Source organism: Phocoena phocoena, chromosome 2 (assembly GCF_963924675.1).
Source record: "Phocoena phocoena chromosome 2, mPhoPho1.1, whole genome shotgun sequence".
NCBI classification, from domain to species: domain Eukaryota; kingdom Metazoa; phylum Chordata; class Mammalia; order Artiodactyla; family Phocoenidae; genus Phocoena; species Phocoena phocoena.
This window is the reverse complement of record NC_089220.1, coordinates 50,025,290-50,041,610: the sequence shown is the minus strand read 5'-3', so window position 1 is coordinate 50,041,610 and position 16,321 is coordinate 50,025,290. Positions and strand designations below refer to the sequence as shown.

The following is a 16,321-nucleotide window of genomic DNA, read 5'->3' as shown; positions in this document are numbered from 1 at the left end:
AAGCCATGGAGGCATGAGGGTCCCAGCACTGCTTGTAAAACTCACCCTGGGAATTTCTGACCAGCTGAAGGCTTGCCCTCAGATGTGCACCTTGGTCTAATATAGCAAATCTATGCAGATCTGATTGATGGCCGAGTAATTTATATCTTAACTAAGCCCATAAATTGACTCACTGTTTGAGATTGTTCTATCTTCTTTGGAGATGGAGTAAAAACTCCTTGGGGTAGGAAGGTCCCCTGAGAAACGTTAGTGTTCCTGAAGTAATAATACGCTAGAAAGCCTTTTATTGTGGGATGAGTGTGACAGCTAAGAAATGGAAAGAAATAAATGTGGGTCACACAAAAACCTCATTCCATGACCTTCAGTGCATATTTAAGAAAATGCTGTGAGGAACTTCAATATTAGATATTTTATTTATATTTTATATATATATAATATTTATAATTGCTATATACTTTGGCTTCACCTGGGATGAAAAATCAGCCGCACATTGTTTCACTTTCCTCCTGTTTTAACATACTTGCTGTTGCATGAGGCAGAATCTCCTTTAGCAGAGTGATCAGCCATGACGAAAGGGGGCGGGGAGGACATACAGGCTTCTGTGTCTCAGTGGAGCCCTTAGAATTTTCAGACTTGCTCTATTTTCCTTCAGGACTCTACATTTGCCCTGGGTTTCCCGCTTGGGAGCCTAACGTGGAGTAAGCCCAGAGCAGGCTCCCTGCCCCCATTCATCCACAGAACTCGGCAAAAGCTTGCCTCATCTTGTCCGGACTTCCCACCCCACCTCAGGGCTAGGTACAAAGCAGCTGTCCAAACCTGAGGGAGGGCTGGCTAGAACCTGTTCATTGTTGGCCAGTGGGCAACTTTGGGGCCACTGGTGCTGTGGCTCTCAAGGCCCTGCTAACAGGCACACTCAGTTACACACAGGTTGGGGAAGGTGGAGGGAAGCACAGTCTGGGGTGACTTAGCCCTCCCTTCAGCCCAACCGACAACACAAGACCCTCACATACAGAGTGAACCGAGTGAAAAAGTTAAGGAAAATTAGAACAGGAAGCATTGGAAAGATTTTGCCTTCACTTAAAATTTCCCAGCTTTTCTTTTTAAAAGAAAATCAATGAATTAGCATCTGTTAAGCATTGGTATTCACGGCTTATAAATACTTTCTAAGACTTTGTAGTGCTCACTGTAGGTGTGTAGCGTAGCTGTAGTTTTGAACAGTGCCCTTAGACCTCACTTAATTTTTCCCTTTCCAGAGGGTGTGTTCCCCTCTCACATCATAATGAACCTCTTGAAAACAGGTTGAAAAAAGGAGATTCTTTGGTCAGACACAGATCCCGAGGCTTTTGCCCTCCAGCGCTGACAGATGTGAGAGAGGTCTTGACCTCTAACAGAGGCTTTGTCTGCTCACTATGTCCGCCGGCCCAAAGCTGGCGAAGCAGCCAGGAGCAATCATAGATGTGGGGACGCTATGTCCCCAGCCATTGTCGTGACCCTTTGGACAGACTCTTCCTCCTGTGTGTGTGCATCTTCCTTCCTGTTTTTTTGTTTTGTTTTTTAAATTGAAGTAGAGTTGCTTTACAATATGGTGTTAGTTTCAGGTGTACAGCACAGCAATTCAGTTATAAATATATATTCTTCTTCAGACTCTCTTCCCTTATAGATTTGTTACAAAATATTGAGTATAGTTCCTCGTACTATACAGTGGGTCCTTGTTGGTTACCTATTTTATATATAGTAGTGTGTATATGTTAATCCCAACCTCCTAATTTATCCCTCCCCTCCCTTCCTTCCCGTTTTTATCAAGTGTTTTCTGTTTTCTCCTGAATCTTCAAACACAGTTAGTGTCTTATTTACTGTTGGATGTATCGAGGATACTGTTTTCCTGACTCTGAAGAGCCTAAAAAACAGGCCATGTTCCTATTTTTCTGAGAATTTAGTTCTGCTTCTAAGTAGGGAGATGAAAATACTTTCTAATTCTATAGTCCTTAAGCTTATCCTCCCTCTTAACTTTACCAGGTAGCCAACAGGACTCATGTGCATTAGGGTAGAGGTAAGAGGGGAGAGATAAAGTGAAAATGTTGTTCTGAATGTGGGTGCTTGGCAGGTCTCTCTGTCCCTGAGCCGAGGAATTGCTATAGTAATCTAAAATCAACAGGAGAAGCGATCCAGGGCCAAGTACTGGGCAGCAATCAGGGTCATGGGTTGCAAGTTGATCTGGGAGTGAAATTACGAGCCTGCGTAAAGCTTTTACAGGGCTAGATTCCAGGAAATAAGGCAAATATATTTCCAAGGTAGCTCATTTAAAGCCAGAGCTTACAAAACTTTAACACCCTTTTGTTCTCCCTAAGTGGCTGGGAATGTAGTGGACCATGGGCTAGTTTGTTTTCTGCTCAGCATCTCCCTTTCCATCTGGAGGCAATGCCACATTGTGTGTCAAGGTGTAGTGCTCCACCCTGTATCAAGAGTGATCCCCCCTCCCTACCCCAGACATTCAGGGTAGGAACCAGTCTCAGCCAGTCAGACCCTTCTCTCTGGGACATTGAATATCAAGGGAGTGAAGCAAAGATTCAAAGATTGTTCAGAAACCACTTGTGGCGATGATGTTGTGCTGTGGGCAACAGTGGAGTACTAACAGGGGCAGACAGTCCTGTGGCATGACCTTGGCTGTGGTCCCTACTGCCCATCCTCTCTTGGTGTCCAGCCCGTTTCCTGAGCCTTGGCCTCCAGCCCTCCCATTCATCTTATGACCTCTTCAATATCCTCCCAATACACTCCAGCTGAGAAAAAGTGAGCACGGCTGTCTTCTGTTGCTTGCAATCAAGCATTAGATCGGGCCATCTGATGTTCCGGTCCTCAAATGCAAAGAGGTGTTTCTGGTGCTGCTAGTTGGTCTCTACCTAGAATGGTCTGGCACCACGTGTGCTGTGCCCCTCCACGTGAGAGCCGCTGTACTTAGAGATTTTAAGACAAGTCTAGAGTCAAGGGTTTCTGGCATGTTACCAAAGTGGACACAACTAACTTAATGTAGAGAGGAATTTCACTGAGTAAGGGCCCTAAATAGTCAATGTTTGCAGGTGTGACTCCCAGGCCGCACACCTAGGTGGCAAGGGATACTGAGTTTTTTCATGTATTTAAATCAACTTAATTTCAACCTCACCTTTTCCTACACAGCAAAAAGGAAATGTACCCACAGGCATACCTGACTGCCCCCCAGAGCCTCCTCACCCCAAGGGTTGTTTGGAAGCCCCGGGTCTCATAGTGCCAAGATACAGGGGAAGGCCCTCTGGTCTTCAGTCCCTGGACTGTATTGGTGTCCTCTGAGACACCCACTGCCCTGGCAAGTACAGTCCCTTCAAACCTACTGGCTCTGTTTTTTACCCCTGTGGCACTTGAAGCCTGGGGACCTTTGGCAAGGCTACTGCCTAGAGTTCTATCTCTTTAGGTGTATTATAAAGCTGAGCATTTGAACATTTGGTCACCTCCTTAGGGCACTATTATGGAGATGGCTCTGGGCCCTGATGCGTGAGGGGCCCATAGACCTCTGTCCTCGCCTCCTGTCTCCTGGAATCTTTTAGTTTGACGAACATTCCACTTTCTTCATGTTTCCCTTACAGGTCCCCCCAACCCCCCTACCATACACGCACCCCACAAATTAATCAATGGCTTAAGCTTTTGAAAACAAAAGAAGGAAAATATATTGCAGGCAACTTGTGCCTTATGCTCTGCCACAAGCATCCTTTGCTCAAATGGTAGAAGGGAGAGAGGAGTCATTGCATGGGGTGGGAGGGGAATAAAAACAAATTAATAGGTTAAAGAAAAGTCTTGTCAATAGCATTTAAAATTAATGAGGGGAAAAAGAAAACGGAAGTGCTGAAATGCTATCAGCTGCCAAATAGAAGGGTTAATTGGCTTTGTATTTGGTGTCACTATCTTCTTTGATTCCTTAAAGTTTCATGAGTGATGCAACCTCATCTCTAATCTATTCTGGTATGAATAATGTCACTCCCTCCTTTACCCCTCTAACTTTTTAGAGTAAGGAATGAGGAGTATTTCTTGTCTACATTCTGTAAATCAAGTCAGCAATTCTAGCTCTAATTAATATGGGACTTCTACTGCAGCTGGAAACAAATATTTGTGTAACAAATGAAAGAGCATGTAATCCACAATCAAGCTTCTTACTGAGCCCCTTGTCCCAGCTGCTTCTCTGAATAGAGTCCACTTATTATTATAGTCTCCAATCTTGAGTGGCAAGGCAGCTTAGGTGAGGTATCTCTGTTGGTGTGTGAGCCTAGTAATTTACTGATACATTTAAAACAAGCATATGCTAAAATCTTTTATTCATTATAGATGCTGATTCCAAGAAGCAAAGGATCCACATTTTGGGAATTTACAGGTCTAATTCATCCCACACATGTGAAAACTGGATTCTGGTAAAAATGATGAATCACTAGATGAGGGAAGGTCAGGTCTTCTTAAACCCATAACCATGATTGACTTTGAGTCACAGAAACTCTGATGCAAATGGGCTTAAACAATAGGGGGATTTATTGTTCCATTTAAAAGGCCAGAGATGGGTTGGTTCTAGAATTGGTTAATCCAGTGGCTCAGTGACATCATGGTAGACCTAGGTTCTAACCAACTTCCCTCTCTGCCACCCTCTAGGCATCGGCTCCTCCTTTATGGTCCCAAGACAGCTGAAGCACTTCTAAGCACTGAATCCCAGCAGGATTTCCAGAGTCAGAGGGAAGGAATGGTTACTTCTTGCCTGTCACTCCTTATTAGCAAGAGAATTTCTCCCAGAACTATGCCCCTACCCAGCAGATTTTTTCTCATGTCTCACTGGCTAGAATTGAATCGAGAACACCGCCTCAGGGCTTGACCATGGTGCCCTTTCCGTGGCACCTGGCCATGGGGACCAAATTTGGGTTTTCTCAAGAGAGGAAGGGATAGGTTTAGTCGGGTGACCAGCAGTGTATATCATGCCAGCTTATCCCCCATGAGCTAATAAATGGCTTGTAAATATGTTTTCTGGAATGTAGTTAGAAGTAAATATATGATGTTAACAATGCTCTATTAACTGCCTTTTAGTTTTGGCCTCAATTTTAGTTCCCCAATCAGGGATTGAACCTGGGCCCCCAGCAGTGAGAGCACGGAGTCCTAACCCATGGACTGCCAGGGAATTCCCTAGGCTCTTAACTGCTAAATGTTTCATTTGAACTTTCATCAGCTTTTGGAAGACACAAAATAATTTTTAGCGAGCACCTTTAAGGATCTAATCCAGATCATTTTCACTTATTTCAGAGATGTGTTAGGAGTCAGGGAGATGTTATACGATGTGGAGGCTCCTACTTCTTGAGAGTCATCCTGAATTCTAAGATGTCTTCCCCAGCTCCTCGTCAGACTCATCCAGTCATTGTCTCCACATCTTGGTCCTTTGCTCTTTGCTATGCCCTGTACACACCTGCTCCTCTAGAGAGGGCATCTACTCATGTGATGCTCCTATCACAACCATGTGAATCATGCCCAACTTTACACTTTGGTTCTTTCTTCCAGGTGCTAACCTCACATTTCCATATGACTGGTGGATATTTCCAGTTGCATATATTGCTAGTAACTCAAACTCAGCACACTTAATATCATCATACCTTCCCTCATCACCTGCAATTTTATTCCTATCATTTAATGAAGGCCAACCACTCAAATTCCATCTTCTTTGTAAAGAACTTTCTGATTGTCATCTGTCCAGTGAAACAATATGTATCAAGTGCCTATCGTGGACCCAAGTATAAGGTGGTGAGCAAGCCCCCATGGAGCATATGTTCCTGTGCAGTGATAGATCAGATAATGAGTGACCAATCGTCTCAGCTAGAGCTGATCTCTTATCTCTGATCTTCTAAAACTGTCATTGTCTATATAATAAAGATACAGTGATAACAAAGGTGTACCTTGGAGAGAATTTGGACAGCGTGCTGTTCTAAGTGCTTAAAACGTAATAACTCTTTCAACCTTCACAACAACCCTGTGAGGTGGCACTGTTTGCCCTACCATTTTTATAGAGGATGAAACTAAGACACAGAGAGGTTAAGAAACTCAGGTTTACAAAGCTAGTAAGTGATGAGTTTGCTTCCTCGAAAGCCAGGAAAGTAAAATCAGAATAAATTCTATTTTGAGTAAAAATAAAATATTGAAACTGAATGTGATTTTTAATACACCTACTTTTTCATTTTCAATATTTCCTCAACCACATCAATGTCCCAGAAAAAAAATAACAGTTAAAAAATACAATGAGGGCTTCCCTGGTGGCGCAGTGGTTGAGAGTCTGCCTGCCAATGCAGGGGACGCGGGTTCGTGCCCCGGTCCGGGAGGATCCCACATGCCGCGGAGCAGCTGGACCCGTAAGCTATGGCCACTGGGCCTGCGCTTTCGCAGCCTGTGCTCTTCAATGGGAGAGGCCACAGCAGTGAGAGGCCCGTGCACCACAAAAAAAAAAAAAAAAAAAAAAAAACAATGAAACATCTATGTAGGGACACACATTTTTTTCTTTTGCTTTGGACTCCACTATAACTTGACACAGGATTGTTGGAGCCTATCTGTATTTAAACTTTTGCTATTTTGTATTAATTTTGATTTTTTAAAATATTATTTATCTCGATCACCAAGTTTTTGGCACCCTTGTAAATTTTGTGCCCAAGGTGTATCACTCTAATCCTGGCCTTGAGTGGTAGAGCTGGGATTCAAACTGAGGTGACCTGGTTCCAGGTCTGTACTTTTAACCACTGCACAGCTCATGTCCTAGAATTGTTGATTTTTGTATCTATATCTACATACCACTGTTCATTCCAATTAAACTAAAAATGCCTTGAGGGCATAGACCATTTGTTATACTGCCTTCCTGTATTCCTAAAGCATCTGGCATGGTGTCTGTTTGGCACATAGAGTGCCTGATAAAGGCTGGCTGAGAGGGGGTCAAAAGACCCCCTTTTCTAGTGGGCTAAAATTTACCATCACCACCAGCTACTTTTACCACAATTTGCAGTTTTGCTTTCTTAACTGCACTTTCCCTCTTACATATGGTATTTTAATTTTATAAAAATAATTAACTGAATAACCCATTTCATATAAAGATAATGAACACATGTTAACAAAAACATTATGAAAATAAAATGCTTCCTTCAAACTAGTATTCTCTTTTTAGTCAAACTTTCTGCATTTTTCAGAAATATATGGCCTTTGGGAAGAACATCTGTAAGTTTTAGTTTTGTAAGCAAACAGATGAGTATAGTAAAGAGAAGGCAGAATGTTCATTGACATAATTATCGGCTCTTTGGTTACAATGTAGCAGTTTCTGAAGTACAACGGTTCTGTGATTTATGCTTCCCTACAAACTAGAGCTCTGCTCATTACCTCTTACACCCGGCTGGGGATCCGCTTCACCTGTGGGTGTACCCTTCTCAGTGTAATAATACCCTTCTCAGTGTAGTAATGACACGCCTGGGTGGTTATATTTTCTCCAGCACTACTTCTGGGAATGACAGGAAGAGATGAGTTTTTTCTCTCCTGCCACTGAACTTAGAAATGTGGCTTTTGTTTTTGGAAGAGGGAATCAATAATGAACGCAGCGATTTCTTCATCATATAAAAGCCGTTGACTTGTTTTTCTGTACTTTAACATCCTCTGAGCAGGTTTTAGCAGCTTTTGAATTTTATCTTTGCGTATTCTATAGTTACCAAAATTCTATAGTATACTATACAAAGGTATAGTATATTCTATACTTCACTATCGTAAATATAGAATTCTATACTTTCTAGTTTATTTACTGATTTTACAAAAGAGCCCTTCCAGAGCAGAGCCAGGCAGATTGTCACTTGCTTGACACCTGGGAATCATATGGATCCTCCCTTATGCTCTGGGGTTCTGCAGGGAATACAATAGTGTACTCAGGCTGACTTGGAAATCATACTGTTATACGATGCAGTATGAAACACTGTGTAATTACCAAAATTCTGCGGCTATTAATATTTGCCTAATTTTATGAGGAAACAAGGTGTGAGGAGAACTGGATAGAATTGTGAGTTTGCGCTAAAGGCAGTTTTACTGAATGTCATCCTCCCCATTAGATCTGTGCCCTGAAAACCTTGCTCTATCTTTGGTGCAGACACAACCTCATGCATTTTAGGGGAAGAAGACATGCTCCTGGAGAGCATATTATTTTCTCGGCATAGCCTTTAGCTACTCCAGGGGCACATCTGTGTTCATTACTTAGACCAGCGTAGATTGTTAACGGATGGCAGCAAACTTAAAGCTTAACCAAGACTCAAGTCCATTGTAACTTCTATTTTAATAACCTGAGCAGAGAAAACAGTTTAGTAGGTCATCTGAGTGAAACTGGCGAGAGACAGTTTCCAAATACATGAAGGAGAGTAGCAAGAAGAGTTGGTACAAAATGAGAAAAATAGTTACAAAGGGTGGACAGTGGTAGGGCCCAGTGCCTAAGTCCTGGTGTGGATGTTACCTCTCTGAGTTCTCAGGAAAGGCAGGAACCTTTAGAAAATAAGGCAGCCAGAACTCTATCTGAGGTAAGCCAAGCTTAGACCAGGCACAGCAGAAGTCGACGAGCATCCTTTCTACTCCTGCATCGAGGCTGGTTCTATGTACCACGGCAGGGCGCTTGAAATTTAGAGACATGAGGGTTTAGAGTTCACTTCTAGTCTTAGATTTAGATGTCAAATGGCTAAGAAAGTAACAAATGGGGAGTTCTGGAAGGATGTGATTCAAGAAACAAGAACTGGGGGTCCGATCGCACCGGCGCGGGGACCATGGCGTCGTTAAGGCCGCCGCCGCCGCTCTGCCTGCTCTTGCTGTTGGTGGAGCGGCGCAAGCCGGCTTCCACTTCCGCCCGGGCTGTCAGCCCCTGCGCGGGAAACAGCTCACCCAGTCGGGGCGCAAGACACACCCCCGGCCTCGTGAGTATCTGTCCCCATCGGATGTGCCCAAGAGCTGGGACTGGCGCAACGCGGATGGGGTCAACTACGCCAGGGTCACCAGGAGGCAGCACATCCCCCAGGACGGCGGCACCAGCGCCATGGCCGACCGGAGCCCCAACAAGCGCAAGGGGGCGTGGCCTTCAGCACATCATCGACGGCGGCAACGCCGGCTCCTGGGAGGCGGGCGACCACCTGCAGGGGTGGGAGCACGCCCGCCTGCTCCGCATCCCCGACGAGGCCCTCAACAACGACCAGGCCAAGGACCAAGAGTGTGACAAGTTTAACCAGTGCGGAACCTGCACCGAATTCAAAGAGCGCCGTGTCATCCAGAACTACACCCTTTGGAAAGTTGGCGACTATGGCTTGGTCTCCGGGAGGGAAAAGGTGATGGTGGAAATCTACACAAACGGTCCCATCAGAGGCGGTACGATGGCAACAGAAAAGAGGTCTAACTACACTGGAGGCATCTATGCTGAATACCATGACAAGGCCTACATAAACCACATCATTTCCGTGGCCGGGTGGGGCGTCAGCGATGGGATGGAGTACTGACTTGTCCGGAATTCATGGGGCGAGCAAGGCTGGATGAGGACAGTGACCAGCACCTACAAAGATGGGAAGGGTGGGCTTCCCTGGTGGCGCAGTGGTTGAAAGTCCGCCTGCCGATGCAGGGGACGCGGGTTTGTGCCCCGGTCCGGGAAGATCCCACATACCACGGAGCGGCTGGGCCCGTGAGCCATGGCCGCTGGGCCTGCGCGTCCGGATCCTGTGCTCCGCAACGGGAGAGGCCAAAAGATGGGAAGGGTGCCGATTACAACCTTGCTATTGAGGAGAACTGCACATTTGGGAACCCCACCGTTTAAGGCAGACGTCTCCAACGAGCAGTTCTTAAAGAAATGATCTCATGAGCCGTAACCAGAGGGGATCCCATCATCATGGGCACTGGGTTGGTACTGCCATGGTTCGAAAGAACTGGGGGTTGATGTTCAAGTATCTGACGCCTGGTAACGGCACTGAGCACGGAGGAGAGACACCCGTCAAAATGCCTCATGGGCTGAAAGAGCGATCCCAGGGGAGAGTCTGAGGGGGGCGACTTAGCACCTGCACAGGACTGCTTCCTGTCATGATGATGGCAGCGAACCATCTACCTGGAGAAGAGTGATCACCAGACAGTGAATGATGTGACCTACGTTTTCTTCAATAGATGATTTGGCAGCTATGGTTTGTGATGTATTTAAGAGGTAAAACATTTCAGACTTATCACCAGTTCCTTTGTCACCTTGAAATCAATGGTGGGGTAGTGGGGGGAGATGGCAATTTCAAGATGCCAAGGGATGAATAAAATACACACTTCAAGAAGGAAAGGAAGGAAGGAAGGAAGGAAGAGGGAGGGAGGAGGGGAAGGAGAGGGAGAGGGAGGGAGGAAAGAAGGAAGGAAGGGAGGAAGGAAAGAAGATAAGGAAAGAAAAGAAAAAGAAAACAAAAAAAGAAACAGGAACTGAGAGCCCATCATGGGGCAAGGTGTTTGCCCCAGGACTGGAGACATGGGCTTGATTAGACACAATGCTGCCCACATGGAGCTGTGGTCTGTCCAGGATTATGTGTCTTACATTCCAGCCCACTGTAGGTTTCCAAGATTGGATGGGGTTGGATAAAGCACAAGTACACTTTCAGAACCACGTGCTAATATGTGTGGAAATAATAACTAGAAAAGTCTGCAGTGATAGGACTCTGTTTTCTTCCCCTACTTTAGTGGTATTGCCCACACTTCAAATAACCTTTGTACTATGCATCTTCCGTGCTGTGTTTCTTCAATACCTGCCTTGGCTTCTCTCCTGCTAAGCTCTGCTCTACCACACACTTTTGCCTCCCTAGAGAGCTAATTATAAGCCTGTATTTTAGTGTCTACTTACAAGGAAAGCTTGTGTCAAAAGCAGCACATATCTATATAGAAATTGCAAAGAGTGTAAGTCCAGAACAGTGATGAAGCAATGCCCGTGGATATGTTCACCAAGTAATGATTCAGGGAAGTCGGATAGTGCTGGCAACTGGATGCCTAATAAGTGTTTACTGACAATAATCATCATGATAATGATAAAATGACCTGGTGTAAGTTTATTTGGGACGTTTTCTACCAATAATGAGGGGGCAGAGGAACTTCTATGCTCATCAAGATCAGAGCTTAGAAAAAAAAAAAAGATCAGAGCTTAGGCTACTTCAGCCTTGTGGGTAAGTTTACACCTTTGCAGGCCCATAAGGTTTTTCACTAGTCCTTCCATCTTGAGAAATAATGCTTCTGACGTAATCGTAGCTTAGAATATTTGAGCATTAGGTCTTAAGTGACGTTTAATCACAGGCTTTCTTGCTAACGTTACAATCTCTTTTAGGCCTTTGGTCTCTTGAGCCAGTTCTGCATAGCTGGGGTGCTATTATCACTTTCTCTTCTCTATTTCAAGGGTATAAGGTGTAAGGGGGAAAAAAAGTAGAAATAGGAATAGTTTAAGTGTGCATTTACATCTTGGATTTTGAAGAGGAAACTCAGATCTTACAAATTGTCTTTTATCATCTATTCAAGGTCTAGAGCACTATAGAAGTTCCCCTCCCCTTAAAACAAAACAAAAACTTTTTTCAGAGCTTCCATGCACTTTTGTGTTTATAGATGGAAATATCTGTGGGACTACACATTTTCGAGCCTTACTGCAGATCCCTAGTTCTAGTGGGATTATATAAAACCTGGTATTGTTGAAAACCCTCCTTCTGTCTTCCATTCTTGAAGCAGGATTGAACATTTTATCAAATTGACAGCAAGGGAGTGTTTTACCTGCTTGAGTTAGTCTTACTATTTTATTTCAGTGCAGTGTGTCTACACCCTGCTGGGTGTGGAGGCCATGACTCACCCGGAGAGAGGATGTTGTTCACTGGGGGCATCCAGGGTGTTGCAGGATGACTGAGGCACTTCTCATTTGGACTTGGTGCCATTTTGTTCCTTCCCTTGTTCTGGCTTGGATATTTACTTGGCTACTTGCTCCCAAGGAGAACCAGTCCGTTGAGTATTCAAATATTAAATCCTCTTTCTACACAAGTGGCCAAGCAAGTTTTTACTGGAAATGTAGCCTGGTGCCTGAGGAAAGATGGGGTGGGGAGAAGAGAGATTGAGGTTAAAAGGCAAAGGGACCTGCAGAAAATAGCTTTTCTGTCTGATTACAAGTTTTATGACACTTTTCCATTGTCCATAATCTTTGTGCACAAGCTTCAGAAACATTTAGTGAGAATAACCTCACGTTAATCAATTTGTGCCAAGAAGCTTCCTCTTCCTGCTGCAGCACCATCCGCTTGGCCCATTAGAGCTCAGAGAAGGACCTGACCCCCTGGCGGTCTGACTCCTGTGAGTCACATTTTGTACATAACACCTCCTCCCTTCATCACCTCTCAGACTAAGCAGGTGCCCAGAGCTCTAGTGGTTACAGGCCAGGTAAAGCTGTGGGGAGAAGCTATCTGGACGGAAACAGCTGCACTCAGGTGAAGGGTGGAAGCTGTACACCAGGCACCTGGTTCCTCCTGAGGTTGTCAATACTCTCCTTGTTCTCAGAGGCTCACTCACCCCTGTATCCTTCTCTTTCCCTCCTGTGGGCACTTCCGGAGCTGGGTAGCTTGAGTACAATTCTTACCCAAAGCTTTTCCTCTCTTTTAAAAAATATAATGTGACTAATTTATCAAGAGTTATATCCAAGAGTGTTCAAATTGGGTATTTGGGGTAGTTAGTCCCAAACCCAACTGTATATCAGAAACATGGGAGCAGGGAAGAGGGGGAAGTTGGTTTAGAAATACACATTCCAAAACAACAAAGTCCTACTGTATAGCACACGGAACTATATTCAATGTCCTGTGATAAACCATAATGGAAAAGAATATGAAAAAGAATGTAAATGTGTATAACTGAATCACTTTTCTGTACAGCAGAAATTAACAAAACATTGTAAATCAACTATACTTCAACAAAATAAATTTAAAAAAAAAGAAATACACATTCCAGGACTAGATAGCTTTATTGGAGAATTCTACCAAAAATTTAAAGAAGCATTAACATTACTCTTTCTCAAAATCTTCCCAAAAATTGAACAGAAGGGAACACTTCTTAACTCATTCTATGAGGCCAGCATTACCCTGATACCAAAGCCAGTAAAAGACACAACAAGGAAAGAAAACTATAGACCAGGACCCATTAAGAATATAGATAAAAAAAAAAAAAAATACTAGCAAATCAAATTCAGTGACATATTAAAAGGATTATATACCGTGACCAAATAGAATTTATTCATGGAATGCAAGGATAGTTCAGCATTTAAAAATCAATCAGGGCTTCCCTGGTGGCGCAGTGGTTGAGAGTCTGGCTGCCGATGCAGGGGACACGGGTTCGTGCCCCGGTCTGGGAAGATCCCACATGCCGCGGAGCGGCTAGGTCCGTGAGCCATGGCCGCTGAGCCTGCGCATCCGGAGCCTGTTGCTCCGCAACGGGAGAGGCCACAACACTGAGAGGCCCGCGTACCGCAAAAAAAAAAAAAAAAAAAAAAAAAATCAATCACCATAAGAACAAACATATAGACACCAAGAGGGGAAGTGGCCGGTTGGCAGGGGGGGTGGGGGGGGCGGTTGATGGTAGTGGGATGAACTGGGAGATGGGGATTGACATATATACACTAATATGTATAAAACATAACTAATAAGAACCTGTTGTATAAAAAATAAATAAATTTCAAAAATTCAAAATAAATAATTTTAAAAAATCAATCACTATAATATACCACATTAATACAATAAAGAAAAAACCCCACAGAATCATTTCAATTGATGCAGAAAACCATTTGACAAATTCAACACTCAATGACAAAACTAGAAACAAAAGGAAACTTCCTCAACATTATAAAGGCCATATATGAAAAATCCTCAGCTAATATCCTACTCAATGGTGGAAGACTGAGAGGTTTTCACTTAAGATTAGGAAAAAAAGAAGGGTGTCTGCTTCCTTCAACATAATATTGGAAGTTCTAGCCAGAGAAATTGGGCAATAGGAAAAAAGGCATCCAAATTGGAAAGAAAAGAGTAAAATTATCTCTGTTCACAGACAACAGAATCTTTTATGTAAAAAATCCTAAGGATTACACACACACACACACACACACACACACAACAGCTAGAGTTAATTTAAAAAATGTAGCAGTTGCAGGATACAAAATAACATACAAAAAATCAGTTACATTTCTATACACTAGCAATGAAAAATCTGAAATGGATATTAAGAAAATCATTCCATTTATCAGGGTGTCAAAAAGAATATAGTACTCAGGAATAAAGTTTTAATCAAGGAGGCTAAATACTTGAACATTGAAAATTACAAATCATTGCTGAAAGAAATTAAAGAACACTTAAATAAATGGAAAGACATCCTGAGTTCATGTACTGGAAGACTTTATATTGTTAAAAGGAAAATATTGCCCAAATTGCTCTACACACTCAATGCAATCTCTTTCAAAATCCCAACAGCAGTTTTTTTTTTCCAGAATAGAAAAATCTATTTTAAAATTCATATGGAATCTCAAAGGACCTGGAATAGTCAAAACAACGTTTCAAAAGAAGAACAGACTTGGAGATCTCACACTTTCTGATTTCAAAGCTTACTACAAAGCTACAATAATCAAAGCAGTGTGGTACTGGCATAAGGATGGACATATAGACCAGTGGGATAGAATAGAGATCCTAGAAACAAACCCTTGTATATGTGATCAAATGATCTTTGACAAGGGTGCTAAGACCACGTGATAGAGAAAGGACAATCTTTTCAACAAATGGAACGGGGAAAACTAGATATCCACATGCAAAAGAAAGAAATTGGACACTTTCCTTATACTATATACAAAAATCCGTTTTGTTTAGGAACAAAGACCTAAACTTAAGAGCTAAACTATAAAACTCTTAGAAGAAAACACAGGAGAAAATTTTCATAACATTGGACTTGGTTATGATTTCTTGGATATGACACCAAAAGCACAGGCAAGAAAAGAAAAAATAGACAGACTGGACTTCAACAAAATTAAAAACTTTATTGCATCAAAGGACATTCTTAAGAGAGTAAAAGGACAACCCACAGCATGGGAGAAATATTTGCAAGCCTGATAAGGAGTTAATATTCAGAGTATATTAAAAACTCCTATAACTCAGCAAAAAATCAAAACAAAACCTAATTTTAAAATGGGCGCATTAAATGATGTATTTTAAAAAATAAAAAATGAAATGGGCAAAGGACTTGAACAGACATTTCTCCAAAGAAGATATACATATGGCCAATAAGCACATGAAAAGATGCATGAAGATCGTTAGTCGTGAGGAAAATGCAAATCAAAACCACAAAGAGATACCACTCCACACCCCTTAGGATGGCTATTACCCAAAACAAAACAAAATAAAACACAACAAAAAACAAGCAAAAACTCAAAATGAAAAAACAAACAAAATAACAAGTGTTGACATAATTGTAGAGAAATTGGAACTCTCGTGCATAGCTGATGGGAATGTAAAAAGGTGCGCTGTTGTGGAAACCAGTTTAATGGTTCTTCAAAAAGTTAAACAGCATTACATGTGACCCAGCAATTCCACTCCTTGGTATATACCCAAAATAACTGAAAGCAAGCACTGAACCAGAAACTTGTATACCATTCACAGTAGCTGAAAAATAGAAACAACCCAACTGTTTTACCAAGAGATGAATGGATAAAGAAAATGTGCGTTATACATACAATGGATATTGTTTAGCCATAAAGAGGAATGAAATTCTAATACATGTTATAACGTAAATGAACCTTGAAAATATTATGCTAAGTAAAATAACAAAATGACAAATATCATATGATTCAATTTATACGTGGTACCTGGAAAGTAGAATAGAGATTACCAGGAGCTGGGCGGGGCAGGGGGAGGGAGGAATGGAGAGTTATTTTTAAACCCTTGCAGAGTTCCTGTTTGCGATGATTAAAATGTTTCAGAATGGATAGTAGTGATGATGGCACAATGCTGTGAGTGTATTAGTGCCACTAACTTGTACACATAAAAATGGTTTAAGTGGTAAATTTTATATTATGAATATTTTATCATAGTTTAAAAAAACACCTTTTTTAAAAACAATACACATACCAGGGCCCCATTCTTGAAGAACTGAGAGGCTGATGTGGTAAATATGGGGTGGGAACCTGGAGTCTGTATTTTCTTTGAAATGCCTTCTTGTCTTTCTCAGGCATAGACAGGTTTGGGAATTTAGGATTTACTCTCTGTCAACTCTTTCCAAG

The 16,321-nt window shown here is 42.5% G+C and overlaps 1 pseudogene; it reads left to right on the top strand.

The window, feature by feature from the left end:
* Positions 1-8,816: 8,816 nt before the first annotated feature.
* On the top strand, positions 8,817-9,847 carry LOC136119202 (cathepsin Z-like; annotated as a pseudogene).
* Positions 9,848-16,321: the final 6,474 nt, after the last annotated feature.